At 32.6% G+C, this 14628-nt stretch overlaps 1 protein-coding gene across 3 annotated transcripts in view; it reads left to right on the forward strand.

Annotated features, from left to right (window-relative positions):
- The first annotated feature begins 3533 nt into the window (after window positions 1–3533).
- Window positions 3534–14628, forward strand: part of LOC148603211 (uncharacterized) — a 42635-nt gene continuing 31540 nt past the window's right edge. Inside the window, exon 1 of one of the 3 annotated variants that reach the window (XM_088553009.1) lies at window positions 3534–3717. The gene's annotated coding sequence lies outside the window, so the exon portion shown is untranslated. Of the gene's footprint in view, window positions 3718–13448; window positions 13551–13594; window positions 13645–14628 lie in introns of those variants that run through there. The other 2 variants (XM_088553008.1, XM_088553011.1) reach the window with 2 other exon arrangements.

Below are 14628 nucleotides of genomic sequence, written 5' to 3' on the forward strand. Positions count from 1 at the left end.
TGTCCGCGTGTAAATCAAATATTCTAACTCGGCCCATATTTTCTCGGACCAAATAAACGAATCGATCCGATTATCCAAACACCCCCCCTCCCCACCAAATCCCCCACCCCCTTAGAAAAAAATCAAATTAACCATACAAAAATCACACAGAAATCACATACAAAACTTGCAAATTGTAGAGTCATTGCTATGAAATTATTGTGATTTATTAAATGGCCCATAGCAGGCTGCTGTGTTTTGTATGAGTTATTTTTGTTTTTAATGATATGATCTAAATATAGATTATTATTAAGATTATTAGTCCCATTTAAATTAATGATTTTTTTAAGTGTCGTCTAGTAGTTGCACAGTGCAACAATTTATTAACTTGGTACTGAAGGATTCTTGATTTTTATTTGAGTCATTGTCATTTGAAAATTAATAACAAATGGTGTCAGTACATGTACTTACAAATGTATGTAATACTTGTTGATAAACTGGTCAATTTCGTGATATTTAGACTGCCCAGAGGACAGTGGTATTGACTAAGACAGCAATAATGACCGAGCAGCAGGCGAGGTCATTATCACTGTCGCTATCAGTACCTGGCCCGGCGCGGATCCAAGGACTGGCGTACCGGGCGTACGCCCCCATAAATCGGAAAGAAAAAAAACTAGACCACAAGTTTCACCCCATAATATTGTTTGCCTTGCTTTGCACGGCATTTAATTCAATTAACACCCCCCCCCAAACTCAAATTCTGGTTCCGCCCCTGCTGGCCACTGTCCAACGGGCAGTCTAAATATCACGATATTGACCAGTGTATCAACAACTATTATGTTTATTTCATGAAGGAACCATATTTTTTTTGTTGTTTCAGAAAGCGATGTTTCTGTGCCATATTTACATTGACAACTGCTTGATCACGAATGCGTTTGAATAAAGAGATGTAACTTAAACCCTTACGCACCGGGCATTATCACATCATGGTACACAGCCAAATGTGCCACATATGATAATCGTATGGTGTTCGATTCATATGATAATCATATAACAATTATATTATATTTAACATATGATAGTCTTATGATTATCATATTGTAATTTTGGCTTAAAAACATATGACAATCATATGTTTGTGAAAAACATATGATTATCATATGATAATCATGCGATAATCATATGTGTACCAAAACATATGATTATCATATAGTACTCGATTCATATGATAATCATATGATGCAAACTATATGATTCTCATGTGTGGCACATTTGCCTGTGTATTGACTGGTAAAACTTGTTAATGCACATTAATTAATACCACGTGAAAAGGTTTTATCCACATGAAATTATTGATTTTTCACTGATATGAAATAAAATTATTATCTGGCTTAACCTTAATTACCAAACAAAAATGATCTTATTTCGATTTGTAGCCTTTGTTTGAGATTTGTGTACAGGAAAGTGTTAGGACAGATCGATCGTTCATGGTCTTTGTATTGATAGTTATCTTAAAAAGATAAATAAACTATTATCACTTATGTTTTAATATGTTACATGTAATTGTGTATAATTTTATTTTAATATTGACTATATTTGAAACTGTTTTATTCTTGTTTTGTAGAGTGTATTGTCAATTTGTCCCAACAAATTTATCCCATTTTTTGCTAATTCGTCCCAGTTTTGGACAATTTGTTCCAACCAATTTTATTGTTTTGTTTGCTTTTTGTTTTTATTACTTGCACGATGATCTTTATTAAATGAGTGTGCGAGTTACACTGGCATGTAATTAAATGGAATAGAAAGTGTTGTCTGTTTTTTTTTTTAAAAAATCATATCTGTTTTTTGTCTACACAGGCAAATATGCTACACATGAGAATCATACGGTTTGCATCATATGATTATCATATAAATCGAGCACCATATGATAATCATATGTTTTGGTGTACATATGATTATCATATGATAATAATATGTTTTTCACAAACATATAATTGTCATGTTTTTAAGCCAAAATCACCATATGAGAATCATATGATAATCATATGACTGTCATATGTTCAATATCATATCTAGCTGTGTAGTTTTGTGCAAAACAAAAATCCAAAAGATTCCCTGTTTTGTAATCATTAATTGCAAAAGAGTAAAAGCAAAACAAAAAACAAAAACAAAACAAAAACAAAAACAAAAAACAAGACCAGGTCCGGTAAAACAGTACCCTGTAAAATCAAAACGAACAGTATACTATAACCATGAGCAACACACAACAAAACAAAAGCCGTTTAAAAATATAGGACGAGTTGACCTCGAACAGAATTGGAACAAACTGACTTGTATCCGTTTTGTAGTTTCCAAGGAGAAATTTTGATCAGCTTTAGATGCTAATTTATAATTTAGAAGTTGTATATGAAAAGAGAGGAGACATGAAAAAGAGGCCACTATATATTGAATAAGAGTAACAATGCAATTACCGAACACACATCAGGGCCACAATCAACTCAAGTCCAGAACAAATCTGACAAAATAGATCACTGGAGTAGCTGGTACCGCCATGATGGTCCTGACTTGGTACAGGCATTTCAAACGAAATGGTGGGTTAAATCTTAGACTAGGTTTTTCAGAGTGCCAAATCCCCCTCTTCCATTGCGGCGTGAATTATATATACCGGTGGTGATTAAATGGTTGATATCTGAAAATGAATTTTGAGAAGCACGTACTGTTTACTGTTTGCTGTTTATTATTAAGAAAACTCAGCCGCAGATTACTGCGTAACAGGAGTAAATGCATATAAATATACATATAAATATTACACAATATCAGTCACATATATGTACGATGACAAAACAATGAACCATTACATGAACATACCAATGATAAATCAATTTAACAACTTTTGGATTTTTTTAATGAACATTGAAAAATTTATCAATACTCGTACATTACAAAATTTTAACATACCATACATTTCTTCTCTATTAGGATACCTAATTTAGTAACTCGGAATAAATTTTCTTCTGATATCTAAAACTATATTTTATTACATTCAAATAAATAATGATATTCGTCCCCAAGACCAGATCCACATACTGTACACAATCTTTCGTCCCTTGGTATATTCCGCCATCTACCAGTTTCGATAGGAAATTTAATATTACAAACCCTTAATTTATAAATATGTACCCGTTGCCCTGATTTTAGTTTTAAAAGATAAGGTTCCAATCGAAATTCGTGTTTAAAATTAGAGTAATATTCCCCTCTAGATGAATTGTTCATATCAGTGAACCATCTTTGGATGAACTGGTCTTGGATACGCTGTTTAATATTAATCTTTAAAAAGTTGAAATTGACATTTTCTTGAATATTCTATATTTCACTACAACCACAATCATCAAATATAGACTTTATATAACTAAACCACTTAAAATTAAAATTATCATGCTCACTTAAGTAGAGTAGTAATTTGTATAATTTTCCTGACAATTTATTCTTATTAGAAGCTACTCTATGCCAAAAACACACCATTTTTAATTTAATATGTACTTCCAGTGGGAATCTCCCAAGTTCCCCATATACCATAAAATTTGGTGTAGATGATCTTACACCCCTGATTCAGGATCCGGAGTCTGTTACGCAGATATTTATGGCATTCAAAGAAATCAAAGTAGCTCTTGCGTAGCAATTCAGTTATGAAATATAAACACCATATGCATGAGATGAAGGTATATTATTGCTGAACAGGTAAGGACAATTTATTATAGAACTTAGAGCTTTTAACTAAATGAAATACTTTTCCAATTTCACGAACTCATTGGTTATATAAGATTGAGACTTTCATGTGCATATCTGTATGATACATGTATGACCCTTTAACTGCCTAGATTGGATTCCTTGTTCTATTAGATCAAAGATTGACCAGATATAAAATCTAATAAAAAAAACAAATTCAATTTTTAATTTACTGATTTCCTGAATCTTGTGCCTAACATTTTAACATTTATTAAAAATACGTTTTGTCAAAGCTAATGGTATGAGTCCCTAGCTATCGAACTGAACAGATGTATATTTACCAGATGTAAATATATAATTACTTACATGATCCTCTGTCAAAATATAGAATTGGTTTTTGTTCTATTATAATCAGGGAGTCTGTCCCCTAGCTTTCGAAGTGTACAGATGCATTTTTACCAGATGTAAATATATAGTTACTTTTATGATCCTCTGTCAAAATATAGAATTGGTTTTTCTCTAGTTTAATCAGAGTCTGTCCCTACCTGTCGAACTGTCCATATGTATTTTTATGATATATAAGTAAAGTTGTAGATAGTGTACAGAGATATTTCAATTATTGCATCTCATGCCGTACACCGTCAATTATAGACTATACGCATTAAACAAACCTTAGAAAAATATTTAGGAAGTTTTTTTTTATGAAATCCTTGTTATTTCTTTGGTGTTTTAATAGATAAAACCTATGAGCTGAAGACTTATTAAACATGCTGTCATTTTTGGGGGGTATTTAGAAAGTGATTGTCATTTAATCAAGTGGTAACCCAATTGATCCCTTGAACATCATCATTGCATGTGCTATAAGATTGTTGATACCCCCAGGCCCAATTTTGCAGGATATTCATATATAGTAATTAAACCTACTATAATTGCTCTATGGTAACTGTGTAGGGTCGGTCAGTCTATATAAAGAGTTATGTGATATAACACAAAATATAAGTATAAAACACTTAGTTCTTTAGGAGATATCATGGTCTTAGAAGAAAGAAGGGGTATACCAGTTACTGAAATTAAACTATGGACTTGTGCGGTCTTAATTTTTTAAAGCGTATGTGCTCCTCGTATTTGTCGAATTCAAGAAATGATCTTGTCTTTTTATCCATACAATTCCAAGCCAAAGCAATAATTGATATTCTGCTAAATTGCCTCCTGATAGAAAATAAATCAGTTTTTCAACATAAAATTGACATTTTTCCAGTTCTTCAATACTTGAAGGTTTTGTTTTTGAACAATAACCAGTTTTATTTACACTTATTTATAATTAATGTGTTTATGAATGGAGCTTTCAACAATATCACTGATAACATCTAGTAGAAATCTATCATCAGGTTTAATTGTAGCCATTTACCTTTTAGTTTCTATGGATACAGGGCATTAAATTTGATTCGGTGGGCTCTTTGAAGGAGGCTCGAAATAGTTCAGTTTGAAACAGAAGTTTGAAAATTATGTCATACATATTTTCTATTGGTTCCTCTGATTGATATTTTTATTGTGTATGACACCTGAAAAAAAACATACAAGCTAGCTGGAATAAAGGTTTTTGATTGAAGTTTCGATTTGTGTACGTGATTTGGTGTGCTTCACTTGTTAAAGTTTGTCTATAGGTGTGCTTATTTCAGTTTCATAACTTGCATTGCTAAATTTTGTGTACTCCTACAACGTAAAAGGTTGGGATTCCGTTCCTCCATACCCCAACCTCTTACTTCCGAGCGCCATATTGCTTAACGCTCGTTCCGCCGTTCCTTGAAATTGGCAGAATTATAGTAAACTATTATCCATTTAAAACGTTTTATACAGTTTCTTTACCATTACACGGGAGAAGGTGACTTAACTGAAGAAAAACAATGACCTACCTGATGAGAAAATCCAGCAATCCGGGAAATCCTTTGTAAATGCAGTTAACATGAACTTCATATTTGGTTTTAGCTTTTTGAGTGCGTAATTCCGGTTAATAAAATTACGAATTTTAAAATTTGCGAAGCAAACATATCAAATTAACCAACGAACTGCCTTTACCATCTTTGAGTTCGTTTTGTCAAAAATATATTCCGTAAAATTAGTGACCTAATTCAAAATTGCTGGTCATTTTGACAACTGTCTCCATTACAAATGTTTTCTAGGTATTTAACAAAAAATTGGGATTTTTATCGTTCGATTTCCGGTAGGTTAAACTTCTTTTTTGTAAATTAAAGACAAAAAGTCTCTTAAAACACATGTATAGCTAATTTACATTTGCGGTGGCTTGCAACATGTCAGATGCTAGAGGTTAGGATGGCACCAAGTCAGAAAATAGCTTGCCAGACAACCTCTAGCGTTGCTGGAGTAGCATGACAGCATACATTTTGTACATGGGAAATCTGAGAATGGCATTTACAGAAATATATGGTACCCATTTGAGGTTTCAGGCCGACCGTCTTGAAAAGAAAGAGCAAAATTGAGACAAATTTTGCTTTAACTGTTAACAAACGCTTTACGAACGATTAAGAAATATGAGTGTTTGTACCCGTGGAGACAGGAAAACTCTGAAACTTTAAAGTTAATCATTTTAGCAACAAAATATATTAGTGTTGTAAAGATAAAATAAACTTTTTTATTAATTTTAGAGTAATTTATTTATACTACCCAGGTGCGTCTTTCCTCAGGAAATGATTGTAAATTAACAAAAACCCATGACTCCGCGGTGTTGAAACCGTAAAACCAGTGTTATTGAAGGTGGACACTGTATTTGCTCACCGACAAGTGTTATGTTCAGAGTTATATAACCTCTGCAATTTTAGATTTATTTCTGTAGAAGTCACGTAAAAATAAGCTCTTAAAAGAATTTTATACGTCCCCCCCCCACCCCCCCAAAAAAAAAAAAAAAAAAAAAAAAAAACAGAGAATGGGCTAAGTTGTTTGTCCCTTGTAGTCCGTCCGTTTGTCAGTCTGTTAGTCACAAAATTTTTTCATAGCTGCTTTTTACAGTTGGGCAACAACATCTACCTGTTAAAAGACTCAGTATACATATTTTGGTTTGCTTGGGGTTGTCACTAGTTTAGGTTTGATTAGCATATTTCTTGTCATTTACAATATAGATATTAATAAACAAGTTTATTCAAAATATTCTTAATACATGGTAATGGTGTTGATTTATTTCTACTGTTTATACAAATGTAGTAGCAGTGGTAGCATACAGACTATAGACTTCAGCGTTCGTGAAATGACACAATTGATTATGCACAAATTGCTGTTGCTGTGGTTTTACCCGAGGTAGCTCTCGACAGAAGCGCTTCGTTGCTTCGTACAAAAAGCAGACCAGGTCAAATTAAATAAAATTCACCGAAAATTAAAAGTTACCTTGAGACCATTGTATAGCGGGTTATTTTGGTGGGAGTAAAAAAAATGCCGAGTTTGGGCAAAAAAGGAATACGAAATTTTTTTGGCGATTCTCATTTTTTCGGATGCTAAGTGCACTTAAGCTTAGAGTAAAAAATTTGTAGGATTTATTTTTGAATTTTCGGGCAGACCGATAAAAAACACCAAAATTAGCCCCCAGATGAAATAACTTGTTATGCAGTATTATAACATTTTAATTTATTACAGTTCGCCAGTTTGCTGAAATTTGATTGAGTCATTACGAGGGTAATGTTCCACCCTATCACATATTTCAGAGGGTGATAGTTTTGTTTGTATAATATCCTCTCGTGAAGATCTTAACTGGTCCCGATCTTAGTCAGTTTTGCGTTTGAAGTCAAGAAATGAAATTCAGCAGCCGTACATACTTTTGAATTTATGATGTCAAATTTACTAGGAATCTGTAACCAAACATTTCCAATTGTATTGTCAAATTAAAGTGTAAGATTGAGGTCGGAACTGGAAAAGAAGGTGTTCAACTGCGAATTATGTCATTGATATTGTTGTTGAATTTTTTTTTTTTTTGTTATAAATTCTGCCGTGTAAAGACCTACAATAACAGTCGGATCAAATAACTGTATACAGTATAACAGATCTTATTGACATTTATGTTTGTGAGCAGAAAAACGACCATCGTTGGTATGTTACGGCCGAAATGGGAATATGGCCTATTCCGGAATGGGACGCGTCCTGAATCGGAATAACGCGAGATTCAACGTTATTCCGATTCAGGTCGTCCGATTCCGGAATGGGAAAATTTCGATTTCGACCGTTACAGGTACATTGAAGAAAGCTGCAAAAAGGGTGTTATCCACACTGTACGTATACAGTTTCAAATAAATGCAAACTTGAAGAAAAAAAACCAATATTAATGAAGAAAATGAAGACGAAAGACAAACAACAAAATTAATTGTTAGTCTACTGGGGTTTAATTTAAAAAAAGAATGACTATGGAACATCAAGTATAATAAAATAAATGACATGTAACTTAGACGGTGATAGAGAGTTAGTTACCCCTTGAAAATACATTGTCACACTGTGCTGCGCCTCGGGATGACAACTTTTACCCGAAGGAAGAAACTGATCTATCACCTTCTTAGCTGATATGATATATGATTAAAATATAATATTTACTGAGCATATTGACTCATATTCCCTTTGAATATTCCCGAATAACAGGAGTATCTTCAATATATATACATCAATAAATACGTACTGTACCACCAACCCTCTTTCAAAACTTTTAACTTCAATACTCACAACTGTCAAAGACGGTCTGCAGTCCTACCACAACACTTGTTACTCCCGAAGTGGTATAAATTCAATGTGGATCCTATAAAATTCGTAAGATCTTTTGGAGACAATTAGTTCAAGACTATTATCTGAATATAAAACCTATTATTTTTCAACACTGTATACTTCTATTCCCCATACTCAGTTAAAATTCCGGCTTAAAAACGTTATACATCCTTGTTTTTCTAAAAAAACGGTACACCTAGATACAAATATATAATTGTTGGTAGAGATTCCTCATACTTGGTAAGAAATAATTCCAAATCATCTTCCAAATATACAGAGTAAGATGCTGGAATTTTTAATCGACAACATATTTGTCCAGTGTGGTGGACATGTTTTTTAACAAACGGTCGGCATTCCAATGGGAACAAATTGTGCTCCTTTACTTGCTGACCTATTTATTTACTCTTATGAGGCTGACTTTATAGCTGATTTGATCCACAAGAAAGAATACCGTTTGGCTAGATCCTTTAATCTCAGTTTCCGCTATATAGATGACGTATTATCTTTAAACAATCCTAATTTCGGGGATTTGATACATTGCATCTACCCCAAAGAACTTGAGATAAAGGAGACTACATACACTGTAAGGTCAGCCTCATATCTTGACCTACACTTAGAAATCGATGGTATAGGAAAACTATTGACCAAACTTTACGACAAACGTGATGACTTTTCTTTCATTCAAAATTGTCAACTTCCCTTTCATCTGTGGCAACATCCCTTCAGCACCTGCGTATGGAGTGTTCATATCACAACTCATACGTTATGCCAGAGCTTGCCGAAACTACGCAGACTTTTTGTATCGCGCTAGAACTCTAATAAATAGGCTTCTGGAATAGGGTTATGTTGCTACAAGATTAAAGTCATCACTACAGAAGTTTCATGGTCGTCATCATGAACTCGTGGATCGTTACGGTGTATCCATCTGCGCCATGAAAACTGATTTATTCAACGGGTCATAGTTTTCCTTTCCTCGTTTGTCTACCCCGGACTTGACTTTTTATGAGCAACTCGGGGGGGGGGGGTGTTTCTAGAACAGCAGAAGACGCTTACCCTACCGGTGCACCTGGTCCATGCTCCCAGTTTTTAGTGGAGTCCAACTTGCTCATTTGCTTTTGTTACTTTGTATGTATGATTTTAGTTACTTTATGTTCTTTGTTGTGTCTGTTTTCCATGTCTGGTCTTTGTCCTTGGATTGCATACATTTAATTACCGTTATAACCTTGGTTCCCTTGATTACTCTCTCGTACATAAGAAAACAACCTTTTTTCTCGGATTTCCCACGTTCTTAATAAAAAAACATTTCCCACATAGTTATGCCTTGATAGTCATCACGAACTCCGCTTTCATGCAATAAAATTAAATAAATAAAAAACAACAACAACAACAAAAAATATTCTTTAGCTTTTGAGTTTATTCTTTTAGTTGTCAAAATCAAAATTCTGTGTCACTGTTCTAAATTCATTTTTTTAAAAAGTCATGTTCAGGGCGAATTATTACTGACGACTTTTACATGTACATTTCACTGTGTTACGAGGAGATCCAGTTAAAAAGTATATGAATTGGAAAACCGGGTACAGTTCAGGTTACATTCTCATTTCCGCTATCAAGCATGCATTCAAATATTTTATTTTATTGATTCAAAGTTGTAATCAAACGGTTATATCCTTTTGGTATATATTGATATAATATTTTATAAGAACAGATCTGATTTCATGAAATGCTGCATCGTTGCATCGGATATTAAAGTGCTCTTTCTGAAGTATTGGATGTTGATAAATCAAACACACGGCTTGCTTGGTACATTGTACACCAGTATCTTCATTTTGTCATTGGATTAATGTATACAATTGAATCTTTAAAGCCCTTTTTATACATGTGTCACATTTTCTTTTTCTAAAGTTGTTTAATGCCACACTGCAAATAGGCTTTGTTTAAATGAAAATAATACTTGTCATATTTTAAGCCGATAATGAGTAAGGATACTATTACATTCTGTTATTGATTTTTTAATAAAAATCTTAAAGTGAATACGTGTCGAAACATTTGCAGTCAAACATTTAGTTATCCGAGTTTTATGTTTAATTTATCTACGCATTAACTATTTCTTTCTGTGTTAATATAGTATATGGGTAAAAGTACATAAAAGAATATTTTAATTTTAAATACACTGTAAATGACGCATTTCAATGTATAAAACACTGAAAATTTATGATTAATTGAACAAACCAGACATACGATTCACTAATCTGTATAACTATTCCAATGAGTAAAAAAAAAAATTTAAAATTATGTTTACATCTATTATGATATGCATGCTTCCGGCCTTTATTTTTTTTATTTTTGTGTAGAAATTTTCACTGATATGAATAATGTACACGGAAACATTTATGAAAGAATAAATATGATATTTGAAATAGGTTCAACAACACTTTTTTTTCTATTTTCATGCATGAAGATTTTACTGAAATGAATCGCCTACATGGAAACATTGATGAAATAAAAATACGATATTTGAAATATGTTCAAAATTGCCAAGAAACTTAGTTTATACAATCAAAAGATTTATTTACTACATGTATGTAAACAAAACAAAATTGAATACAACTAAGTGACATTCACCTTAACTAGCTGTTTTTCTAAGAATCGTGTAAAATCTGGAAAAAAGTATACACCCCAAAAAAGCTACATATTTTTATTTTTGTAATCAAGTTGTTTTATGGATCTATATTATGAAATGTGTAATTATTCATTCAAGTCTGCCTGCTCTTAGGAGATAATCAACATTGAAAATCCAATAGATTCTATTGCATTTGAGTGTCATTCACAGAGTTATCTCCCTTAATTTTGAATTCTACAGTGCATTCTATACAATTTTTATCTCCTATGAGCACAGGTTATATGAAAAACCAAATGTAAATTTTTGTTTACTAAAGCATTTTAAACAAAATATCAAAAATAAAAATATGTAGGCTTTTCATAATGTATCACATTTTGCATGATTCTTAGCTGGAGTGCTACTTAAAACGTGTTCATTGCATATTTGCATCCAAACACATAGATTCGAATATGATGACAAAAGACACGATGAAAAAGATCTGCCTAGTTGATATATTATTTCTTCCGTTTGTGGAATAGGTTTTCTTTTTCTCCGGACTTGACTTTTTATGAACAACTCGGCGGGTGTTTCTAGAAAAGCAGAGGACGCTTACCCTACCGGTGCACCTGGTCCATGCTCCCAGTTTTTAGTGGAGTCCGAGTTGCTCATTTACTTTTGTTATTTTGTATGTGTGATTTTGGTTGCTTCGTGTTCTTTGTTGTGTGTGTCTGTTTTCCATGTCTGGTCTTTGTCCCTGGATTACATTCTTTTGATTACCGCTATAACCTTGGTTCCCTTGATTACTCTTTGATTACCGCTATAACCTTGGTTCCTTTGATTACTCTTTGATTACCGCTATAACCTTGGTTCCCTTGATTACTCTTTGATTACCGCTATAACCTTGATTCCCTTGACTACTCTTTGATTACCGCTATAACCTTGGTTCCCTTGATTACTCCCTCACAAAAGAGATACTCATATTCCTATTTTGATGTGTGATATTAAGAGTAATTCCCTGTAAGGATAAAAACTAGAAAAAAAATGGAAATCACAAGTGTCCAATATTGCTTATTTTTACCGTATGAAATCATGATGGCATGTAAACGTGGAAAAACAATAACACCTTTCATTTTGGTTACTCCTTTGCCATGGTACATGTAACTTTCAAAGAAATTTCACTGCACTGCTGAAGAGCATTCAATGTTATTTTCAACTGTTCTTTTTTCCTTGGTTACCATCATTAAATTTACTTAATAACTTTGTTCTGCATTAATTAAGACCTAAATTTTAACATAATTTACAGTTATTTGTAATAGTTTTAATACTACTGTTAAAATACTGTTAAAAGAGACTAAAAGGGTCATTTTTCATAGTAAGAATGCTATTTGGAGTTAACTTCAATAAACAACTACAATATATTGCACCCGTAGGTAGATAACTTCTTTAAATGTTACAAAATATAAACTCTACTCTTTATTACAAAAGAGAAATAGTGCGTATTTTTTTCTATTTTGAGAAAAAATACTTTGAATGTTGTTGCCATGGCAAAGAAACGAAAAGATGAATTTTTGGATGTTTTCTTTACCCCAAAATATTGATTTCAAATATTTCATTTCCATGTAAGTGATAACAATATTAGTATACATACCTGTAAAACCAATAAATACATATTTTGTGGTGTAAATAAAGGTCAAGGTCACGAGAAAAGTACATGGTTATAAAAACAAAATTTACGAAGATAACCTTTTAGATAACTTGAATTGAGAAAATTTGGTCTTCAACATTATTGAGAATGCAAGACTAGGAAGTCTCAGACACCATCTATGGTAAGATTTCAATGTTCTCTAACGAGGCTTCCTTAGAAAACTTGAAGCCTTACTCTTTGGTACCTGTGGTTAACAAAAAATCGTAAGTGCAAAATTAGTTGTAAGTTATGACTTCATAGTGAATCAAAGTATTGTGACTTTAATTAGGCTAATATTACTCTTACGATTTTTTGCATTCTAAGCGGTGAGAGATTCTCAATATCCCTGGTGTGAAGTACATTGTAAAACTTGACAATTATGACACAACACTTGAATGTGTGTGCCGTCGTAGAGAAAGAGCGACAGTCGGGTCTTGAATCAAATTCTAAGTCATTGTTACCACAAAATTAAAAGGGAAACCTTAACAGAAGAAAATGCACGATTAGGAAGTTTCAGATACCATTGGAGCCTCGTTACCGAATTGAAAATTGTCCTATTGGGTGTGTGAGATGTCTCTGTCTTGTACCTGCTGAATCTTTTAGAATGTCGTTGAACTGGTTTTGCAATAGCAACTATTTGCTTACATTTTATAGATTGTACAATAACAACCCTAATTGATTAATGTTAAACGTTCTTATTTTTATAACTTATTGCTCTTTTATGTAATTTTATGCTTCAGAGCATTCATAATAACTGCATCAATAAGTTAACAAAGTTAATGAGTTGTTGACGCCAGGATATAACCACACGTAAGTTGATTTTTAAAATACAATTTCATTGAAAAAAGGACAAAAAAAAAAAGAAAAAGATCTTGTTAATATATTTTTTTTCTTGAATTACAAGGTAAGTCAATGCACAGTAGCTATCTTTTACAAAATATCTTTTTATTTTAATACATTTTCCAATTTAAAAATTAAAATAATATATAATAATGATACTAATAATAGTTTAATTAACTATTTTGGTTTCATTTTAACAATCGATCTGAAAGCTTTGATATTTAAAAAGGGTGAATTTCATGAAAAAAATATCCCGATTGAAAACAATCATACTTTAAACGGATAACATCTAGTTTCTCGCATAAAAAAAACGAAAATTAGAAAGACTGTTTATAAAATAAATTAAAACTTAAACAAACAGTTAGTTAGCATTTGAAGTTCGAAAATTGGAATTTTGTATTTTTCTCAAAAATTGATCCATGTCATATGAAATAATATCTCAAACTTAAGAAAAATCGAACTCATTCTTTTCTTTTGTAGTATTTAAAACAAAGTTAATTGCATTTATGAAAACTTATGTAATGATCTAAGTGTCTTTCAAATAAGCATTAAGTATTACATGAAGCAGTAATTCTAAATATATTGTCATGCAGAAAATTTTGGCGTATTTTTGTAGACCGTATTTTTCGTTTTCTCTCTTACTAACCTTTGCAGACAGGCAGGAGGAAATGGACCAAATGTGAACTTGTATTTGCACTAATGTTTGTTTGTTTGTTTGTTGGGGTTTAACGTCCGAGCAGCAATATTTCAGCTATATTCAGACAATGAACATGAAATGGATGATAAAATGAACATGAAATGAAGAAAAAAAAAGGATGGGTCACAAGGATAATAGGGTTGACAAATTTTGATTGCCACTGGAAAAAGGGGATGGGTAAGGTAGGGCAATTTAGCCTCCTGTGGCGGAGCGCAAAGGTTCCTACTCCTATCGAATATCACAGCAGGGTTCTTTAACGTGCGAGGAACGTGGCATCTTTCCCAACACGGTGCACCACTATGGTTTGCGGTCAGGTTTTCCGTATTATAGCCTGACAACCCCAGCATGTAA

This window comes from Perna viridis, chromosome 11, assembly GCF_037379345.1.
Source record: "Perna viridis isolate PV_CMFRI_1.1 ecotype Kerala chromosome 11, ASM3737934v1, whole genome shotgun sequence".
Taxonomy (NCBI): Eukaryota; Metazoa; Mollusca; class Bivalvia; order Mytilida; family Mytilidae; genus Perna; species Perna viridis.